Here is a 22,853-nt window from a genome sequence, read left to right as displayed (position 1 = left end):
CTCTCCTTTGTTCTTGACCTTCGAACCTGCCTTTATGTTGCCTAGAAACTCCCCTCCCTTCTTTTATTAACGCTTATTCCTTCTTCAAGTTGAAAAGGAAATACTACTTTGAACAGCAAGTCTCCTCCTCCTCCTCCATGAGATTAAAAACAGTGCCCTTCTCTGTCTTCACACTTGTCCCCTTGGCTGTACCTGATCCTTTCTCACCTCCTTTAGCCTGGAAGAGCAGAAACTTTCTCAGAGCCTGGTGTTTTGTTGGATGATTTTGAAGGTGCACAGGCATTAGGTGAACGATTCCCAGATTTGTCTACTTATTTTCTTTTTTATCCTTTGACTAAGAGTTTAGCTGCTAATAAAACTTGGGTGGGAGGGGGGTATTAGAAGAAGAGACAGTATGTCTATGATTTAACCAGACCACAGTCGGAGAGAGAAGGAAGAGAACTTCGCAGTTGGGAAGTGCGTGGCCAGCAGGAGGTTGCCCGGACTCCACCAAAGCCTGTCCCTTTGCTTCGTGAAGGGCCATCATCTCTGATACATGGAATCTCTGTGGGCAAGGCTGTAAATAGGAAAACTTGGAAGAAAGCCAGAAGGGAAGCACATGTTGTGTCTCTATAAATGGTTGCTACTCTCTAACCTAAACAAGCCACTTTAATTGGGATATGACATAAATTATCATAGAATAAAACTCTTTCATCCACGCTCAGGATTAGAAGGGACATTGGATCAAGTCCCATCCTTCGACCTCTGCAGGAATCCCTTCTGCAGATTTCTGATAAGAACACACTAGCCCTCAGTTCTCTGCCTCACCAACTTACAACACAGCCAGTTCCGTGTTTGGAGAGTTCAAATTGTTGGAAAATTCCCTTCAGCTCAGTGCTTTGTATATGGCAGTGGTTAATTGAATTAGATAAACAAACACAGAGAATATTTACAATCAGGACAGTAGACATAATTTTAAAGTAATGTTGTGCTATTCTTTTGATAAAAGATGGCGGAACATTGTCTTAAGTGTTTGAAACAGAGTCTCTAGTTTTCTCATTGTACCAGATACATATTCTCCTCCATCTTTATTACCCGAGACAAGTTAAAAAAAGAAAAGTTGACAATAAATTCTTTCTTGGTACATAATCAGAGCCAATTACCAAATATTTACCAAACGACTGAGCCAATTCTCATAAACATTTAGTGAGTATCTTGAGTCTTGAGATTAAACTTTCAGACGGGACCTCCTGTGCTCACTGCAGACATGACAAGCCCCCTTCAGCGTTCACATAGGGACAGCCAGGGAGCGGGGCACCGTGTAATGCAAGGGACATGGCAGGTTCCTGTCCAGCTCTGCCCCTGCTACTAACTACCCATGTGATGTCAGGTAAGCTATTAGACTCGGCTGGATCTTAGTTTTCTCCTCCACAGACTGAGTTGATCAAACTAGCTGACCTGCCAGGTTTGGCAGCACTATCCCCTTACAAGCAGCCATTTTCAACTTTTCACCTCATGCCACAGGGAAACGAATCACTAACATTGTGCGACACGCCAAAAAATATATATATATATTAGATTTTTGTCGATCTGACAAAAATAGGTATAATTTTGATTAATTTACAAAAATTATAGTAATTACTTACCCTTTTAAAAAAGATCGGGTGCTATACTTGTACGTAAAGTTTATAAACAAGAACCAACTAGATGCAACCTATTATGCAACATGACCAATAAGATGCAACCCTATTATATGACCGATGTATTTATGGTTCAAGACAACACATTCACACTGGCTGGGTGTTGTTGTGTTGGCTGCTGTCATCTTTTTTTATTTGATAATCTAAGGGAAAAGAGGTTGGGCCCTGACTAAATAGTCAGGTCGTGAACGTTTTAAAAACTCTTGCGGCACAGCGGTTGAAAATCGCCGCTCTACGGCCCCAGGACTTCGCTCTTTCCTCCTAAAGACCAAAGCCTCAGGAGTGAAATTAACCCTCAGCCAGTTGGGTAATTGATCATTAGCAGGGGTCTAACTCCTACTAAATATGGATGACTAAGTTAGAGCGATTATTATGAATCTAACTATGTACATACCCTTTCTTGAATCAGCAGAAACTTGAGTCAATAATAACTAGGTGGCTGCAATACTTGGATCACAACCCCTCTGGGGTGCATCGTTTCTCCCTTCAAAGTTGGCCAGAACCCCCCGGGGCTCAGCTGAATCGGAGATTCTCAACTATTTATTGGTTTGTTTGTTTACTTATTTATTTATTTACTTTTATTGTACTGTTTTCCGTTACCATTAACCCCCTTAGACCCCTCTGCAATCACCACCCTGCTGCCCATGTCCATGAGTCCTTTTCCTTTTTTCTCGATCTCTTCACCCCCTAACCAGCCCTCCACCCCCCCCCCCCCCGCATAGCTGTCATCCTGCTCTCTATCTATGGACTTTTTAAATGCTTCTATTTTTAAACCACGGTAATTGCACTGCATTGTCAGGGCAGGGTGTATGTCAAGGAAACAAAGAAAAAAAAAATTAAACGATCCCAAAACTACAAAGAAATCTCAAATAGTTTTCAGTAAATTACTAAAATCATCAGCATGTTTTTTTCATTAATATTATGATACTTTCTGATGGTAAAATACCGTTATTATGAAACGATAATATATTCAGTAGCAAGGAAATTAAGTATATTTTTATCAGGAAGCAAGATTTCAGTGCAAGAAAAAAAAAGATAGAAATAGCAGGTCAAAAAAGTTAAATAGAAACCTGTCTCCTAAGTTTGAATTAGAAATATGAGAAGAATACACATATATTTTCTGTTTAAAAAATTTCTGTCTCTCTGTGGCTATTGAAAAGGCCTAGATATCTTGCCTAACCCATAGCAGCGAGCTTCTTACACCCAGGTTGTGCTTTCTAAGTGATGATTCCCACTAAAAGGAACAGAGGTCCTTGGAGAAATGGCTGACTCAAGGCCACAGGTGAGCCTGGAACACCTTGTTATACCAGCAAGCGAGGAATCTATCAAAGACTACAAAGTCATGATGAAAAGACTTAGGAACCAAGGTGAAGAACCCATAGGCTAGAGATTACACAAATTTAGCAACAAAAGGTATAACTACAAAGTACTGAAACGCATTGAAAATGCTAAAATTCTGAGAGTTCATATAATTATAACACACACACACACACACATCTCTTTGAAGGAAGCTAGGAATCCAACTCATGCTGAAAATTGAGAAGTAAACAGGAAGACCAAATAATTGTTCAGTTCTTTCTTCTGCAGACCTGTACGGAAGTTGTGATCGAAGAATAACCATATAATTTATGGAGTAAATTTCTTCTTTCAGAAAAAGTTGAGCTAATGAATGCAGAAGACATAATGCAATTGGAATATCGCTGTTTTGTAACCTCTAATGAAATCATGAATCAAGGCAATGGTTTTTGGTGGCTGCTGAAGGACTAGGTGAAACACAGGGAATTTTCTGAGTGGTTCAGGCTGCACCGTCTGAACCCTCCAATGATTCTTAACACAGCAAAAAAGACAACCAGGCTCAGGAGCCCCCCAATGTGAGGCAGTGAGAATAGACAGCACAGCCTACGCAGTATTCCTGCAACAACAACAACATTAAACCTGAATGTGATCAAATAAGCCTCTAGATCTGAATACCAGTTTATAGGAACTACATTCTCCATAGAGGCGTGATCAGTAAAAAAACAGACTATAGGACAGTCTACCAGTCTACAGAAATTATTGTTCTTCAACAAACTGCATAAAAAAGAGAGAGAGGTAACCTATAGATTAAAGAACATTTAGGAGACTTATCAGCCAAATGCAATGTAGGGGACTTACTTGGATCTGGATTTGAACATACAACTGTGAAAAACAAAACAAAAACAAAACAACAACAACAACAACAAAAAAAAACCTCTGAGACAATCACGGATAGTTGCCTGGATATTGATAGAGTGTATAAATATTGTTAACTTCTTGGGGGCAGTGATTACGTGGCTATGCTTTTAAAAGTCCTTATGTCTGAGATACATATAGTCTGAAATATTTATGGATAAAGTAATTTTGATATGCGGGGCTTGCTCCAAATAATTCAACCAGGATGGGAGTAGGGGAGAGGAGTGGAGGTGAGGCAGGATAGTAAGAAGCTAGGAAACTGCTGAACAAACTGGCCAAGATCTACAGCCAGATACAGAAGGTCACCAGGGTAGAGAGCCCCAGGTGCTTAGCAACAGGCAAAACTGGCCTGGACCTTGCCCCCAGGGTGGCCTTTCCCCTCCTGGCATATCGCTGGTCATGTGGTTTAGACCCTCCTGATCTTTCCTCCCTGGAGACACCACGTAGGCCTCAGCTGTGTTTCAGCTCCAGGCCCAGAAAAGCAGCAGAATCAGGTGGGTGATGCCAGGACCAGCTGCATTAACTAATGATGCCCTGGTGCTGACCAATCAGTAGAGACCACACCCCAGAGGGGGCGCACCTGGAAAAGTGATGCATATTCTATTAAGATCCTCTCCTAAACTCCCAGCCCATAAAAACCGTCCCTCCCTCTCCCCCTAAAATCAACTTGCAAAGAATTATACATTTAATTATAATTGAAATAATTATAATGGCAAATTTTATCTTATATTTTTACCACAATAAACACACTAACATAAATAAATAAAAAAGATTTACATACCATGACCAAAAGGGATTCATGTCAGGGATGCAAGGTTGGTTTAACATTGGAAAATCAATTAATGGAGTAAATCAGGTCAAAAGGATGAAAATAAAAACCCATGGTCATCTCAGTAGCTGCAGAAAAAAGCATTTGGCAAACCCAAGTCTATGGACCCCAGATTAAGAACACCTATTCTAAAATGTCTCTCAACATAAGGAGATGACAAGCAATAACAAAGAAAGACCCTATGGCTAGAAGATGGAGGGCTCTCAGGGTTGCTGCTAAAAAAAATGTTTTCTTGAATCTAATGGGGGAAAAAGCCTTCTTGGATCTGTCTTAATCATGAACAATGGCAGCGTTAAGAACATATCCAGGATCTAAGAAGAGTACACGGTGTAAAGTCTTAAAGGGCAGAAAACGTGAGTATTCCTTCTCTGCTGCTGGCATAATGACCTACTAAGTGGCTGATGAGGTGTTTTTTTTTTGTTTGTTTGTTTGTTGGGGTTTTTTTTTTTTGTTTGTTTTTTGCTACAATCAGAGTCTTTGAATGACTTGGAGGCTTAGGGCAAGTGCTCTAGACTTAGGCTTACACCAGCTATGTGATCGTAGGCGAGTTATGTAACCCTTAGTCTCAAGATGGCTAGGTTTTGCTTTACCTCTCAAATGAGGATTTCAACACCCCAAGAGGAGATTTGAAGAGGATAATACCTATGAAGAGGTTAGCTCAATGCCAGGGCTGGGGAAATATTCATCTCATGAAAACATGCAAGACTGTGTAAAATATGAGTCTGTCTTTGGGCTGTTAAATGTTTGCCACTTAGTTAGACAGGTGTTAGACCACAGAACTTCATAATACCAAGTTAGAGGGACTAAAATTTTTGTTTAAAGACTAGATTTGTTGCTTGAATAACCTTGAAAACTGAAGAAAAATTCGGTCAGAGGATGGAAATTTAATTCAGACAATTTCCGCGGTTGTGCGTTGAAAGTAAACGCGTAGATGGCACAAAGACAAGATAGCACTGGCTGGATGTTGCCGAAAAAGGGACTTTTGCAGGGCAAGTCGTTGTCCCATATTTTGGGTCACTGACAAAAGGCGATAGTGTCCATACAGGGGCAGAGTTTGAGCTTCGTTCTGGCTCACGGCTATAACTAATGTCTTATCATGAAATCTGTGTCCATGACTTCAAAAACTGCTTAAAGTTATAATTATTAGTCCAGCGTGCAAACACAAAAGCTTCCATGGGCAAAGCTACTGAGGGAGGAGTCCACATGGGCTACTGTAGACAGAAGGGAGCCTGTCTTTGGGGGCTGCCCTGTCAAAAGCCAGTTACATTCAAAAGGGATCAGAAGCACCACCCAACTAAACAGATCGCAAAAGCCTCAGGCCTCAGAAGCAGCTTACTATCACTGATTAATGGGATGAGAATAAATTAGGTAGTTCTCTTTTCTATCCCCAAACCCATAGATTGAGATTGTCTTTCTATTTCCACTCTGATAAATCCACTGTAGGAACTGAACTGCTAAAAGCTTGGAACTGCAGCCTCATAGAGTATTTAGAGTTGCTAATCTTTCCCCCATTTCTCCCTTTTTTTTCTAGCTAAAACTCAACTGCTATTTAGAATAAAGTGGTCCTTGACCCCATTTCTTTTTCATTTTTATTTCTGAGCACTCAGAGCTTCAAACACTGTAGTCACCGGGGTGTCCCACCGCTTGGTGTCCCTGGGCCACACTGAAAGAAGAGTTGTCTCAGGCCTCACATTAAATACATTGCACACACACACACACACAATCTCATAATGTTTTCAGTAAATTTACGATTTTGTGTTCGGCCACGTTCACAGCCATCCTGAGCCGCCTGTGGCCCATGGGCTACAGGTTGGGCACCCCTGCTAGTGTGTTCTGGCCTACAAGCTGACTTCTGTGCCGAACGATCACCAGGCCCTGATTTTTACCCCCTCATTTTCATCTCCTGAATGGCTCCCAACCACCTCTGCCACAGAGCGTACATAATAGAACCGTACCCGGCCCTTGGGGTTGCTGATATTCTCATTCTGGGCCCCTTGGTTCCCTTTGGTACCAAAGCCTTTGCCTTTATGAAAATCACTGCTTCTGAAAAATACTTAGAGAATGATCGAAGGAAAGCAATTATGGCGCTAATAAATTTAAACGTATTTGCAGGATGAATGAACAAAATAAGTATAAGTGACTATAGGGATAATAATAATTAGAAAATAACTCAGCCAGGTAGTATTAAATGGTCATTTTAAGAAAGGTAAAATCGTGACTCTCATACAAATATAAAATTGCCCTCATTAATCCATGAGTTATTTTTTATTATGATTAATTCATGAGGGAGTCAGTAAGATATTGTATGGTTTTTATATTCTTTCCCTGAAACTATAAAATGCTTCTATATAGCTAGGAATGGGAATCACTTGGTCTGTTACTGGTTTTTACAAGTTCACTTCCACCTTAACAGACTTTTAAAATACCCCCTGAAAGACAAAGGTGTTGGCCCTGGTAGGATAAAACGAGCCAGCAAAGGGTCATAACCTGGCCTTCCACTGAGAAGACAGTCCGGGAACTCCCTTTCAACAGTTGAAAGCTGTCTTTCAACAGCTTTTCCAACTTTTCCCTTCAGTTATAATCATTTAATTCACATCTCTCCTTCTCATCTCCATCCCTAGCCTTTGTTTCTTCCCTCAACTCACAAGAAACCCTCAGTCTGGGTCAACAATTTCCATGTATATTAGGGATTATGTGAAAATGTTGGAAAGCTTGTAATCATTTAACTCAGATGAGGAGAAAAAAGGCCCCAATTTAGTAACGGAGTTTAAATACTGCATGTGAAGTGTCTTAGAAAGAACACGTTCTGCTGTTCTGCAGCTCACAGAAGCGCACGGAGTTAAGGCATTTAAGCATTTGTGGTAGGAATGGTAAACTTTGATTTAAAAAGCAGTTTCATCTTTGGGAATTTGAGTTGGGAACCTGAAGTTGTTTTCTTTTAAAGTTCCTTTTTCCCCCGGAATAATTCAGATCTCCTAGGTAACTCTGGGCTCCTCAAGCCATTAATAGTCCAGGAAAATAATCTGCTTATGACAATGGGTCACAGTGTGGGAGAGTGGAAAGAACAAAGAGGTAGAAATCTGGAGATCCGACCACAAAACCACAAAAGCCAAATACCTTGGGGATGAGAGTGAACGGTAATCAATGGTGAAGTTAACAATCAAGTGATTTGTAGCCTAAATAAGGGCTTTGAGGAGTGTCTGTCTTTCCTTGTACTCAGCAACTCCATTATGAGGGTTAGAAACTGAAGACCTATGGAATGGTGAGGAATAGAGGTACTAGGGTATTTTAGCTGAATTTTTCCACTCAAGGTCACATCGTTTCCTGCGAAGAGCAAAGAATGCAAGATATCAAGGAAGGAGAGTAGGGTGGACCGTAGGCCTCTGCATAAGTAAGTCTTTTTCCTGTGACAATATATTGCAGTGATGGCTGAAATTCTTCACTTCTTATAACGAAGTCCTTTGCCACCTGACTTTGTAGTTCCTCCCATCAAAATGAGAAGTATATTTCCCTATCCTGTGACTCCGAGTTCAGCTCTATGAATGACCTGCTTTGGCCAATGGGATGTCAGAATACAGGCTCCAAGGAGAGGCTTGCAAAACCACTTGTGTGAGTAGGCTTATTTTGCTCCATTTTTGCCATGAAAAGAATATGCCTATGCTTAGCCTACTGGTTTGCGGTAGAGCAGAGGCCAGTCATTCTAGCTAATCCCACTGGAGATCAGCCAGCCGCCATCAGATCCCCAGACGAGTGAGAGAGATCCCTCCCTGAGATCAGCAGAGCCACCCACATCAGCCCAACCTAGGCTGGCTAAACTTCCGGGGTGCGAGAAATGAACGTTTACTGCTGTTGTTCCTGGGGAGGAGCTGTGCCTGTTACACAGCAGTTTTCCTGACAATGGCTGACTCATACGCCAACCCATTTTCATCGGATGCTTGTGAGATGGGCGATCTCAGTGGATAACCCCGCTGAACAACAGGTTCAGTTTGGGAGTTTGAGCTTCCGGTGGGGTCATTTGGAGGGAAAAGGGTCAGACACCATAACCACAAATCTGAGCTGCCTTTTCTGTTTGGAAGGAATCCTTATTTGCAAGCCATTCAAATGCTCAACTAGTGGCATCGCCAAGGAGACTGAATACTGAAACATGATGTCTAGTAACTGGGAGGAGCCCAGGTCATTTCCAGCTGCAGCGTATCTGAGACCAGAGCGTGGAACAAACAGTCCCATTGCAGGAAATCCCTGTTTCAGTGTGTGAGTCACCGAGTGTGTGCAAGTCAAACAGATAACCAGGATTCTCCTGCCAGGAATCAAGGCTGTGCGGGGCCCAGCAGTCTTTGTTTTTGTTTTCCCCTGAGCCACACACCTGGCTTCTTAAACAAAGAGGATCCATTTTCATCCAAACCTAACCCTGCATTAGAGAAGATGGTTTTTTTCGTTGGAAGCAGAAGTTGCTGGTTTGTGAACCTGTAAGGGTTTAGTTTAATTCAACAGGTATTTCTTGAGTGTCTATTTCTGTTGGAAACAAGTAATCTCCAGAGACGTGAAGGTGGCTAGGAATCAAATCTGCCCTCATATTCCAAGTTTAAGGTACGGACCTCCTCAAGAAATAGGCAAATGCATACATGACAACAATAGAGGTGGACACACAACAGGTGCAATAAAATGATACTGGAAGACAGAGGAACAGTTGTGGGACCATCACACACACACACACACACACACACACAAGGCTGAAAAAGGAAGCGGTTTTGTGGGGGAACATGATGGAACATTGTTTGGGGTGTATTTTATTTACGATGCGGTAGGACATTTACATGTCCTATATGTACCAATATAAGCTCTATCTTTCTCCTGGTCCCTCTACTGCTTCAAATTGCCTTCTACTTACATTTCTTTTCAAGAATAGAAACAATAGGACTTTCAGCCAAGATGGAGGCATTGGTGGAGACACTTTGCCTCCTTGCACAACCAAAGGAAGGACAACTACAAATTTAAAGGAAAAAAAACCCAGAACTGCCAGAAAATCGAACTGTATGGAAGTCTGACAACCAAGGAGCTAAAGAAGAAACATTCATCCAGGCCAGTTGGAGAGGCGGAGACAGGCAGCCAGGGTGGAGAAGACACGCGCCAAGGCAGCAGCTGGAGGGCCAGGCATCCCATGTTTGCTTGCGGATAAACCAGCAGGAACAGCTGGGGAATGAGACAGGCCATGCAATCCAGGGTTCCAGTGCAAGAAAAGAAAGTCATAAAACCTCTGGCTGTGAAAACCTGTGGGGGTTGCAGTAGCAGGAGAAACTCCCAGTTTCACAGGAAAGTCCACTGGAAAGACCCATGGGTCCTAGAATGTACACAAACCCATCCACCTGGGAATCAGCATCAGAAGGGCCCTATTTGCTTGTGGGTAGAGGGGAAAGTGACTGAAAGCTGGCTGAGAGTCAAGCTAGCGACGTTGTTCCCTCTTGGACCCTTCCCCCACACACAGCATCACAACTCAGCGACCTGGGTGGCCCTGCCCTGGCGAATACCTGAGGATCCACCCCTCCCAACAATTTCCAAGGTGCTCCGAGACAAAAAAAAGTATGGCCCAAATGAAAGAACAGATCAAAACTCCAAAATAGAACTAAGCAATGAGCAGGTAGCCAACCTATCAGACGCAGAGGTCAAAACATTGGTAATTTGGATGGTTACTGAATTGATTGAGTATGGTTGCAAAATGCAGGAAAAAGTGAAGGCTATGCAAAGTGAAATAAAGAAAAATATACAGGGAACCAGCAGTAAAGAGAAGAAAACTGGGACTCAAATCAAGGATTGGGAGCAGAAGGAAGAGATAAACATTCAACCAGAACAGAATGAAGAAACAAGAATTCAAAAAAAATGAGGAGAGGCTTAGGAACCTCTGGGATGACTTTAAACATTCCAACATCTGAATCATAAGGGTGCCAGGAGGAGAAGAGGAAGAGCAAGAAATTGAAAACTTATTTGAACAAATAATGAAGGAGAACTTCCCCAATCCGGCCAAGGAAATAGACTTCCAGGAGATCCAGGAAGCTGAGAGAGTCCCAAAGAAGTTGGACCCAAGGAAGCACACACCAAGGCACATCATAATTACATTACCCAAGATTAAAGATAAGGAGAGAATCTTAAAAGCAGCAAGAGAAAAGGAGACAGTTACCTATAAAGGAGTTCCTATAAGACTATCAGCTGATTTCTCCAAAGAAACCTTGCAGGCAAGAAGGGGCTGGAAAGAAGTATTCAAAGTCATGAAAGGCAAGGACCTACATCCAGGTTTACTCTATCCAGCAAAGCTGTCATTCAGTATGGAAGGACAGATAAAGTGCTTCCCAGATAAGGTAAAGTTAAAGGAGTTCATCATCACCAAGCCCTTATATGAAATGTTAAAGGAACTTACTCAAGTAAAAAAAGAAGATCAAAAACTATGAAGAATAAAATGACAACAAACTCACAACTATAAACAACTGAACCTAAAAAAAAAAAATTGGAAACTAAGCAAACAACTCCAACAGGAACAGAATCCTGGAAATGGAGATCAGAGCGGAGGGAGAGGGGGAAGAATGAGGGAAAAGGTACAGGGGATAAGCAGCATAAATAGTAGGCACAAAATAGGCAGAGGGAGGTTAAAAATAGTAGCCAATGGAGAAGCCAAAGAACTTGTATGTATGACTCATGGACATGAACTAAGGGGGGGAGGGGAAAGGGAGGAGGGGCAGTGCAGGGTGGAGGGGAATAAAGGGGAGAAAAAAAGGGACAACTGTAATAGCATAATCAATAAAATATATATATTTTTAAAAAAAGAAGTGACAGAAGACTTTAAAGATCTTAGAATCTGTCTACTAATTTTGTAGATGAGGAAATAGGGGTGAAGTCATTTGCTTCATTACAATGTTAGTTGGTGATGGCCCCAAACTCTTAACGATCCCCTCTTTCTATGACAAATTCGATGGGCTTTCTTGAATGTACCTTAAGCCCTGGGAGCTGCATAGGGTGTTGCAAAGAATGTGGGCTTAAGGGCCAGAGAGACCTAGGTATGGAGCTCAATTTTGCATTTTCTAGCTGTGTATTCCTGGGCAAGTTATTTCACCTGAATCTTAATTTCTCATCTGTGACATAGGATGTACCTCACAGGGCCATTCTAAATGATATAACTTGTGTAAAGGACCCAGCAAAGAGTAAACATGAATTGGTCATTCTTTCCTCTTCCTTTGATGTTGCATATTGTAAAAGTTTTATAAACAGAAGGTATCAGTCAGTTCACTGAGACTACATAATTTACTTTTTAATTCAAAATTAACACCAGAGCTGATCTTACCATATCTGATGGTTTTTAAGAATTTTATTTCCCCATAAAGGAAATCTCACTTCACTATTTTATCATCTAAGAAAATACAGGCAATAAATTGGTTATAGTACAGGTTGTTGTGGATAACTTGAATTTCTTCCCTGTTAAAATGCATGAGAGCTGGCAAAATGATCTCTCATCAATGTTAGGCATTTTGAAATTTTCTGAGAATTTTTTTGTACTCCAATCACATGCATGTAACACCCCTGGCCTTATGCCATTTATCCATTTGCGATCATTCTCCTGTTCGCTAAGATTCAGTAGAAGATGCTGTCACTAGGTACTGAGAGCTCAGACAGCAGACAGCACTCTCTCCTGCATCCTAGAGGGACTGGTAATCCCCTGGAGAAGAAGATGTTGCATCTGGATCCAGGAGTTATAGACACAACTTGACAAAATTAAAAACAAGATAAAAGACACAGGTCATTAATCATTTTTGCCAGTATTTTTTTTTTCTGGAGAAGTGGATTAAATGATTTCTCCATGTTGGTAAATAAAACAAAGAATAGCAGTGTGACTTTTGTTCATTTTCTTTTCTTCATGTGAAAGCAAATTAAAAATCTTGATGATAAACTGACTAAAACAAGAGTTAGTTACTGATTAACATGTACTAGGGACTTGTGTATTATTGTCACAGCAGCCCTGTGGACTAGGGAAATAAAGGAAAAAAAAAGAATAGAAGCAATTATTTGGTTTTCTTTGCTCTGTCCTCACAAACCAAGCAAAACGCTCTGTACATAGAAGATGCTTAATGAATATTTATTAGATGGGTGGATGGATGGGTGGGTGGATGGGTGGGTGGGTGCATAGCCAAATGTCCTTGAGCAGAGGTTTTTCCTTTGCTCTTTGGAGTTCCTCAGAGCAAAGTAAAGAAGAGCAAAGGCCGGAAAGGACTTGCAAGATTTGTGGGGACAACAAACAGACAGATACAATGGGTAAGAAAGGAGAACAGGTAGAACCTAAAAATAAGTTGCGTTTCAGAAAGCAGGGAAAGAGAGTAGAGATGGTTAGATGATCTATTTGGTGTGCGTATGGCAAATGGAGCTTCACATTTCAAGGGTGTGCAATTACAGTTTAACGCCAAATGACGCGCAACTTTATTGCTCCTAAGGTCACATTTAGTAAAACCCTTTTCCATCTTATTTGCACTTGTCTCTCAGTGTTTGGCCTCACGCTGTTATTTTTTATTGCGTTAGATAGCATTTGTTTTCATTATCAAACCGGAGACTTTCTGCTAAGTCATCCTGAAGTCTAACTTGACTTGCACAACATGCTGTTTTGTAATTAAATTAAAATTGCAGGATGTTTTGGATTAGAGGAATCTTCCTTCAGCCAGATCAGAGGTTAGTAAGAGACTGTGACCTGTCTGGAATAGAAATTCCCTCATCCAAAACATCCGGAACATTTCACTGGGTTAATTTGCAACTTACTGCGAGATATTTGGTCCAACTTTCTAAAGCCTTTCTGTCTGTTTTCATTTCTCTTTTCAAATCAGGTCAATATGGATTTATTCGGTTCTCTTATTGAAAATAATACGAAAGTATTACTGAGTTGAAAGAATAAAGAAAGTGGCAGATAAAATGCAAGGAAAGGAAGAAAAGTAATGAGCAAATAAACAAGTTCATTCATGAATAAAGAATTTATTCATGAATAAATAAACTCATTCATCCAACAAATGAACTTACCGAACCCTTGTTTGTAGCATGTGCTGAGCTAGGTAAGTACCCATGCAATATAGATGGAATTATAAGTAAGCCACTGCTTCTGTTCTCCAGAAGTTTAGAATTTTACTTTTTTTAATTAAAAATTTGCCACTGGACAATTTAAATTTAATTTATATTGGTGTTTTAATCTAATCAAAAACTTCACAAAGAAATGACCATGAAGAACAATTTTCTTGCATCTTTAAAAAGCTATTGAACATTCTGTGTGGGGGAAAAAACCCTAACAAAAATCATGTTGCTCCACTGGATAGGATATGTGTGTTTCGGTTGGATTGAATCCCATGGCTACTGGCCAGCAGGCTACAGGAAGAGAATTTTTAAAATATATTTTTCCATTAGTGGCTGTAGGCAATAATCCTTGGTACAATGTACCAGGTCAACTTTTTTCTCTGAGCGTTTCCATGAGCTATAGAAGGAATTGTCTTTAGCAAAACACAAATTGTCAAGTAGGGCAATTGTTGATATAGCTCCGAAACATAGGGAGGAAATTTCCATTTAACCCCTCTCTGCCCCAACTTTGGCTCCTTGTGGGTTGACCTGTAGTTCTTCATTCTTCAATGAAACAAATAATGAAAGCTTCAGAAATGCCATGATGGAGCGTTACTGAAAAGGGTAAGAAGGTGAGGCGGGCAAACATTCAGGCAGCAAGGCCGCTTATTGCACACACTGCATGTGAGGGCTGGTCCCCCCAGCTGTGTCTCCCTCAGTTTGAGCCGCTGTTACTAAGTAGCACAGACAGCTTGGCTTATAAACAGCAGAACTTTGTTTCTTTCTGTTCTGAACGCTGGGGGTCTGAGGTCAGGGTGCCAGCATGCTTGGTTCCGTGAGGACCCTCTTCTGGTGGCAGACTTCTCATTGTGTCCTCACACAGCGGAGAGAGAGCAAGAGAGCTCTCCGCGGTTTTTCCTATAAAGGCATTAATCAGCTCCAATGGCCCCACCGCCAGCAGATGAAGTTTACAGGGGCTACTGTACATTTTATTATGATTGGTAAATTATGTGCTATGAATTCTTTAATCAGTAAAATTTATTATACCTGTATTTATATAGGTTTACGTATTACTGTATGTACCTACATCTTTACCTGTGTATTTAGACACACACTTTTTTTGCACTGGCTGCTGGATGCACAGGGTGGATGGTAATAAACCCCACCGTAAGGGAGCTGCCTGGGGCTATGAAGGCAGATTTCTTAGGAAATGGGCACGGCTGTCCCCGCTTCAGGGAGGGGTTGAGAGCCAGTGGAGGCAGAAGAAATAGAGATAACCTTTTCCTTGGAGGCCACTGGCTTTATTTGTCCAACTGGTCTCTGGGAGGAGAAGGGGGCTGTGTTTCTCATAACGATGAGGTCACTGCTGGCCTGAGGCTGTCCCTGTGGTCTGTTTCCTGGGAACCAAAATGGGACACAGGCTCTGAGAAACCACAAAAAGATGTACAAGAAGATGGGATGAACTCAGGAATCTTCAAAGCCTCCAGACACGGGAATATTCAACTTCTGTGGCTCTGGGTCCGGGCAGCATAGAAAAATTGTAGAGAGGATGGCCAGGTCCCATTAGCAGGGGGGAAAAAAATTAACCAGACAGGGATCGCTGTAAAAGAACGTTTTTCTTTTACTGGACTTGCAGGCTTGGAATTCAAACTTCATTGTGAAGGGAAAATAGAATTGGGCCCCCAAATAGCTTCTTGTGTTTAAAAATCACGTAGTGCGTGAGGAGCGGAACCGCATCTTTGCCCTCATCTCTCTCCAATTTACAAGTTTTCATAGAAGTCAAATGTCCGCAAAGGAACCAGGACCCTGACGACAGCCCAGCATGCACCCCGCCTTTCTCATGCTTCCCCACACACCACTGGTCTCTCACCATCCCCACGGAGCAGCCGTGGGGCTGAGGCCAGAGTGGAGACAGGTCAAGACTTCCCTTCCCGCCCTCTGCCACCAGCCCCAGGAAAAGGACCAGGGAGTGATGGTGGGGGGCCGCCGCTGTGACCCGGCCTCAGCACCGGCCCTCTGTGAGCTGCGGGAGAGGGGTGCCCCGTCCCGGACCAGTGTGACCCCAACGCTGTGTGTGCCCTGACTTGGACGCCCTGGAGTCTTCTGAGGGAAATGTCTGTCCACGGGCGAATTAAAGTGGTTACCAGGCTTGGGACCCTGGGGACAACTCCATCTGCAGTTAACATAGGGGGGTCTGCAGGGGGTGGGGGTACGGTGGGGCGGGGAGGAGGCTGGGACGTCAGAGGCCAGGGATGTCTGATCGTGAGGTAGAAATGACAGCCCAGGATTCTAAGCTGGAAGAGCTTATGCACAACAATGGTGCTGGGGTAGCTATGCCTGGGGGCCTTTTCCAGAAGCTGTATTTGCCTGGAAAACTTACTTTTACTCTCCTTGTGTGTTTATGTAAAGGCTGATGGAGTTTGAGGTTGGAGTGGGGCCCGGTGGGACTTGAGCCAAGCCCTGGCTCAAGAGAGTCTGCGTCTCCCCCTGAAGACGGTAGCAGGTAAGAGAGCACCAAAAGCATTGCCGGGAGCCCACATATGTGGGGCAGGGGGCCCTAGAAAAGCCTCAAGTCCCTGCTGCCTGTATTCCATTTGAGTTGTGTAGCGCAGAGCATAATTTTTACACGCGGAAAAAAAGAACATAAAAAGAAATATACGAGGGATTAAAAACTTTTTAAAAAAATACATGTTGATGAAGGGCAGAATCAAGATTTATAAACAGAAGGAAAAGATGTCTATTACGTTCATCCCAAAATGTAATTACGCGTCTTGGAGGACGCGGAGGAAGTGCAGTCGAGGTGCAGGGTAGGTGTGGTCCGGGAACGGGGCGACAAGGAGACAATCCTGGCAGGAAGGAAATCCAGGAAGGAAATCACTTATTGTTAGCAAATGATATCCGCTCCTCATTGCAGCCATTTGAGTTAAAATGAAGTGAGACATGTGAACGAACAACTATTTCCAACCAATCATCCCCAGACCTGTTTGGTAATAGAGGTACCCCCACACGGTCCCACGCTGTCTCGGGAGGGCTGTGGTTTGTCATTTCATCGGCTTTCGGCGAGGGGCACTTTACGCTCGCCTTGTGCTTTTTGCAGACGTGGGCGCGCTCGCAGAAATGGCCCCGAGTCCAGCCACTCATCAGAATCCTGCTGATGAGGAGCGGGAGAGGTCGTTTTTTCTGCTGACTGTGGTCACGCGTGGCTGGGTGATTTATGGACAAGACCACAGCCACATCCGTATCTCAGAGTCCTTAAGGAGCAAGAGAAGGACTCAGCCCAGAACCACTTAGAGGGAAAAAAAGTCCTTAGAACGTGAGTGAGTTTGTGTGAATAATCAGAACGACCTGAGCCATTTTTATCACATTCTGATTTCTCAGCTGCACTGTTAATTTTTTTAAAAGATTTTACTTATTTATTTTTAGAGAGAGGAGAAGGGGGGGAGAAAGAGAGGGAGAAGAGAAACATCAATGTGTGGTTGCCTTTTGCGTGCCCCCTACTGCCCTGACTGGGAATCGAACTCGTGACTCTTTGGTTTCAAGGCCGGCTCTCAGTTCACTGAGCCACACCAGCCAGGGTCAGCTGAACTTTTTAAAAAGAGGCCCAGGAATGCATGAAGTTAACATCTGAATGGAGAGACCAGATGTGATCTTAGAATGAAGGCACACAAAACCAGGAAGAAGGTTAAGGAAATGCCTTAAATTTCAAAGGCTATATCTCCAAAATCACCCTTGGGAAGCTTGGTAGCACACACCAGATACATTCCAGAACAGGTCATTAAAGAGATGGTTTTTGAGCTCTTAGTAAAGAAAGAAGCTCCCGATGAGAGCCAGCATGATTCCCTGGGAGCAAGACAGGCCACCTCGGACACTTTCCCTTTTGATGCATTTTCGGGGATGCTTTGCCACCTCTGGCATGCTCTGCCGTTGGCCAGAAAGAGCAACATGGGCCTGCCAACCATCTGGACAGACTCAGTAATGGCCCCATGGAGGGCGAACCTGGAGAAGGTGTCCATGTCCCGGGGTCCTGTTCTTGCTCCAACTGACTCAGCTCAGCAAATAATTCGCTAGGTCCACATACAACTGTAGGGCATGGGCGTTAGGCAGGACACTCTTTCAGGAAGGGGATAGAAAGAAATCCCTCAAACTCTGTCCTCAAGGGGCTTACGATCTAGTGGTGAGAAAAGACAAGCCCACGAATAACCACAACACAAGCCAGAGCGACAAAGTCACAGTAAGAAAACACAGATGAAGACACAGGTTTCTTTCAGTGTGAGGGTTAAATAAGCTCCGCGTGGCATTCTGTAGGCAGAGTTTGGAGGGAGGGAGAGAGAGAGAGAAAGAAATGAAGAAGAAAGGCATTTGCCCCCAATGGCATGAGAGGGGCGCAGACTAGAGAAAAGGCTAAGCACCTAGTCCAGTCTGACGGAGGCAGGGGACCTAGGGAGGAACGTCAGGACTGTCCCGACACATTCCTCTGGCTGGAAATCAGCCCCGCGGAGTCCGTAGTGGGCAGGCAATCACGTGTTTGGGTTCCGCAGTCACGTGGTCTGACATTCGCGTCTTGCCATGGCCACCCCCGAAGCCAGGAGACTGCGCAAGTGACGGAACCTCTCCAAGTTCTAGTTGCCTCAGAACCGTGGAAGGGGCACGATTCTAGCGCCTGACTCAGAGGGCCCCGCGGCAGGCCAAGTGAGCCTGTGTCTGCCGGGAACTGGCAGAGAGCGAACGCGCCCTAGTGCAGCTGAACAGAGCCCCGAAGGAACTGGAGGGAGCTTTGCCTTTGCAGGTTTACCCAGCAGTGTTGGAGAGCATTGAAGGGCAGAAAAATGCCTTTTTCATATTTGATCCCAATCTAGGTCAGAGGGGAGAGCCTGGACGCTGAGCTGGAGGCGACACAGACCTCCTGGCAAGGGGAGTTAGAGCGAAGGGCAGGCAGGTGCTACAGGATTGGGCGATAGACCAGGTGCGGGGTCAGGAGCTTGGGAAAAGCAAGGAGGAGACATGCGTGCTGTCATATGCTGGATCGGGAATCTGGGAGCAAGTATGGGCCTGGGTAGGGGATGCCTTCAGCTCTCTAGGAAGAATTTCACAGATACTACGGGGTGCATCTGCTGAAGGTTTAGGTGATGCCAAACTGGGAGACTAGCTAATACAACAATGACCAAGTCAGGATTCAAAGTGGTCTTGAAAGGCTAGAATCGTGGGTTGGAGAAAACAACCACAATAGTAGCTTCCTCGTATATGAACTCACTTAATATTTTTCATTGGGGAGATACTGTTAATATTCTCATTTTACAGGCGAGGAAACTGAAACACAGAGAGGTTAAGTTACTATACCAAGGCCACACAGCTTATGATGGCAAACGTGGGAGTTAAACAGAAAGTCAGGTTTCAATGTCTGTGCTCTGGAAGGAAAGGGGAGAGGGAAGGAGAGAGGAAGGAAAGGAAGAAACAGGATAACTGATCATTCGTCATAGGGTATATGCAATGTGCCACCTTCACCCAAGGAAATCTTTAAGCGGCTGGAAGCCCTGGATGGAGGACCGGCAATTTGCAGTGCGTCTTCGTAGGAAATGATGACGGTGTAAGCGCCGTGTAGGCCCGCAGGAGGCATTTGGGGATGAGTCAGGGAGCTCAGCGTGCCCGGCTGAGCCCCGCCGCAGTGGAATTACCTCTTACCACGGGTCTGACATGCAGCGATCTCCAACTGCCTCTGTTCAGTGGGCCTACGTTTCGGCCTGCGATAATCTTGGCCTCTGTCCTTTGACTCTGGTGATTAGAGTATGTGATATGTGTAAGGTGTCTACATGGTAAGTGGGGGGGGTGTGTGTGTGGGGTTAGGTTTGGAGCCCACAGGGTCACGTGTGCATGGGTCGAAGGGTGACTCTGTGTGTGTGTGGTGTCTGTATGGCAAATGTGAGTCTGTCTGTGTATGCACGTGTGTGTGTGTGATTGTATGACAAGTGGTTGCATATGTGTGTGTATGTGTAGCCTGCATGGTGAGTTGAGTTGTGTGTCCATGTGTGCGTGTGATGTGTAGAGGCATCTCCATGACTTGAGGGTGTTCGGAAGGTTAGTTAGCTGTGGAGCCAGCTGTGTGTGTGCCCACGCGTGAATCTGTGTTATAATTCCATATGGAGCTGAAGCAAAACCTGAACGGCTCACCATCCCGGACAAAGGTGGACTCCTCCCCCCCATCACCCCAGTAGGGGTTACTGAAGGCACAGGAGGCAGAAGCAGAAAGTGCATGACACAGGAGGGGCTGTATTACTGCACCCCCAGGAAGCTGCGGGGCGTGGGGCGCCTACAGGACAGCGTTCAGGCTGCAGCCGCAACAGGAAGCTTCCTTGGGAGGGCTCCGTCTTCTCTCTGGCTCAACACCAGTCCAGTAATGACTTAAATCTGGGATAGAGGGAGTAACTAGGATAATGTGGCTATTTTCCCAGGTGATATAAATGGATTCCAGATCATTCTATAATAGCATCTCCTAGCTCCTCTGCGTAGCTCCATCTCCTACCAAGGCCACGACTGACCTTGTTCCTGTTTGTCAACTAGGCAGTGGGTGTGATTTCTGCGTCACCCCTTCCCGCCCCCTCCCCTTTCCCTCTGTAGTCTCACAGCTTGGAGACATGCTCCAACAGCTCTTCCCAAGGCACCGAGTGGGAGTTGAGCACGTTTTGGTGAGGGAGCAGAACCAGGGAGGCAGAGAAAGTGGGGTAGCCAAGCTCCGGGTCAAAGCAGGCTTTTGGGTCGGGACTGAGTGGCCAGGCAGGCTGGGATCATCAGGTGGTAGGCCAGCCATAAAACAGACCCACTGCCTGGAAGCCAGGCATCAGCTGCCAGAGCAAAGGGACAGGTCTGAGGTCCAGGTTTAAGCAGGAGGGGGAGTATCAGCTGACCTGCAGGGACTAGGAGGCTGAGCACTGTGGCAAGAACAGAGAGCCAGGGCCCAGGGCGCAGGTCCTCAACTGCAAAAGCAGAGAGACTCAGGTTAGGGGGGATGTGCATAGGAGTTTTACAGGTTAGGCTGAAATCCCCAGATAGAACTGGTTCAAGGTTTGCTGGTGGAAGTAAATGCCAGCACCTGGCTGTGGTGACACAAGGAGAACATAGCTTTCCCCCTCCCCCGGTCCCCTTGCCGAAAGTCTGCATTCTGTGTTCTAGAGAAAACCAGTGTCCCAGGACGGGGGCTGTCCTGGTATTATGCATGGACCATACTTGGTACATGAAAATCAAAAACACGGATCCAAAGAAATTCAGTTGAAGGAAGGAATTGTCATCTTGTATTCCCCAAGCCCCCCCTACTCAGCTCTGTGCCTGGATTTAGAAAGAGTCCTTCCTTCCCCCACCAAGAGTTGGGAGTCACCGCCTTGGGTTTGCTTAGGACCCTTTAAAATATCAGAGATAGAGAAGTATGTATTTATTATATGAATTCTAACATATCAATATATTTAACATAATAAAATATCAACATAGCATATATATTGTAACATTTACTACTTTAACTTATGGTCCCTTCTCAGCTGTGCACAGCTTCAGGTAAGAGACAATGTCTTTTTGTTACTGGGTTCCCAAGGGCCCAGCACGGAGCCCACCAGCTGTCAAAGATATTTAAGTCAATATGCAAATCTGGAGTTTCAATCTTTAATTATTTCTCTTTGTTCTTACACATACACAGAATCTCAGATCGCTCAGCCTGAAAGTGACGTTAGAGGTTATCTAGTCTGTCTTGCCAGCCAATGCAGGGATTATTTCTGCCACCTCGCTGGGAGAGGATCGTCAGCATCCTCCGGGGACTTCAAGCCAGTTCTCGTGAGACAGCCTGTTCCATTGCCGGGCAACTCAAACAGAGAATTCTCAGTCATAGTGCTCCCAAATCAGAGTCCCTAGGAACACATATCGCTGTCTCTACTTGCCTTCTTTCCCCTTCCCAGGTCCCTGCCACCATACGCTTTCCCTTTTTTCCAGGAGATACAATTTCCCGTGTGAAGTTATTTCAAGATCTCTCACCCTCCTAGTTATCTAGCCCCTTCTAGAATCAATGAATGTTGTTTATGTCCGTGCCCCTTAAGACGTGGCACTATGCAATTTGACTACAGAGTCTGGCAGGGGTGAGGGGTGGCTCTTGCCCTCCTAGTTCTGGTATTCTTAGGCTATTAATGGCACTTAAGATTGCGGTAATAATCTTTATAGCTGCTACCTTTTTCTGTTGGTTTTTTATTAAATATCCAAGCACATATTTTTTTTAAAAGAATTTAAGTTCAATCACATTATGCTCTCTCACTGTCCATAACTGATTTTTTAAAAAGCCACACATTAAGTTTAGACTCTGATAGTGACTTGAAAATTTGGTACGTGCTGGGAAATACGGTACGAGGAGGAGGGGCTGGAACGTATGTTGGGATCGGCTCTTCACCGAGCTTTCTCTTTTGTTGGCCACTGCATCTCCAGGTGGGCACCCTCAGAGGCACCCTTGACCCCTCTTCATCGTCATGTGTCGCCATGTCCCTAAGTCTTACCAGTTCTATGTCTAAGTGTCTTCCTGTCTGTCCCCACTTCTCCACCCTTGATTCAGGGTCTACCTGCGATACTGCGGGATCTTTCTACAGTGCGAGTACCATCGGGTGTTCCCTGCTTCAGGTGTTTCGAGAGCTTTCCAGCTCCAAGCCAAAGCCTCCGTTCGCCCTTCAGAGGGCTCGGAGGCCCCCATGCGAGATTCCCGTCCCCTACGGCTGCAGCCTGGCTCTGAACATCCTCCCACACGTTTCCAGCGCCAGTCATCTCGATAGGCTTGTGGTTCCCTGGTGCGCTTGGCCCCCTTCTGCCTCGAGACCTTTGCGTGGGGGCCAGGCACTGCCCTACACAAGTTAACCCTGCCCTTACCACCACCCTCTGAAGTCGATAATATTATTGCCACTTTATGGGGAGAGGGTGGTCCTTTAGTAAGCATTTTGCCCAGAGTTTTCCAGTTAGTGAGTTGTGCAGCTGGAGGAGCCGCATGGCCGGAAGTGCCCTGGCTTCCCTTTTCCCTGGCAGACTTCTGCTCACCTTTCAAGGCAGATTAA

The 22,853-nt window shown here is 44.5% G+C and overlaps 1 protein-coding gene across 1 annotated transcript in view; it reads right to left on the bottom strand.

The window, feature by feature from the left end:
- CLDN10 (claudin 10) overlaps positions 1-22,853 on the bottom strand; it is a 100,082-nt gene that overhangs the window by 72,168 nt on the left and 5,061 nt on the right. The window lies entirely within an intron of this gene.

The sequence above is a fragment of the Pteronotus mesoamericanus genome, unplaced genomic scaffold (assembly GCF_021234165.1).
Source record: "Pteronotus mesoamericanus isolate MK-2021 breed Mesoamerican mustached bat unplaced genomic scaffold, CSHL_Meso_final contig_94, whole genome shotgun sequence".
Classification (NCBI taxonomy): Eukaryota; Metazoa; Chordata; class Mammalia; order Chiroptera; family Mormoopidae; genus Pteronotus; species Pteronotus mesoamericanus.
This window is presented reverse-complemented; position numbering and strand designations above follow the sequence as displayed.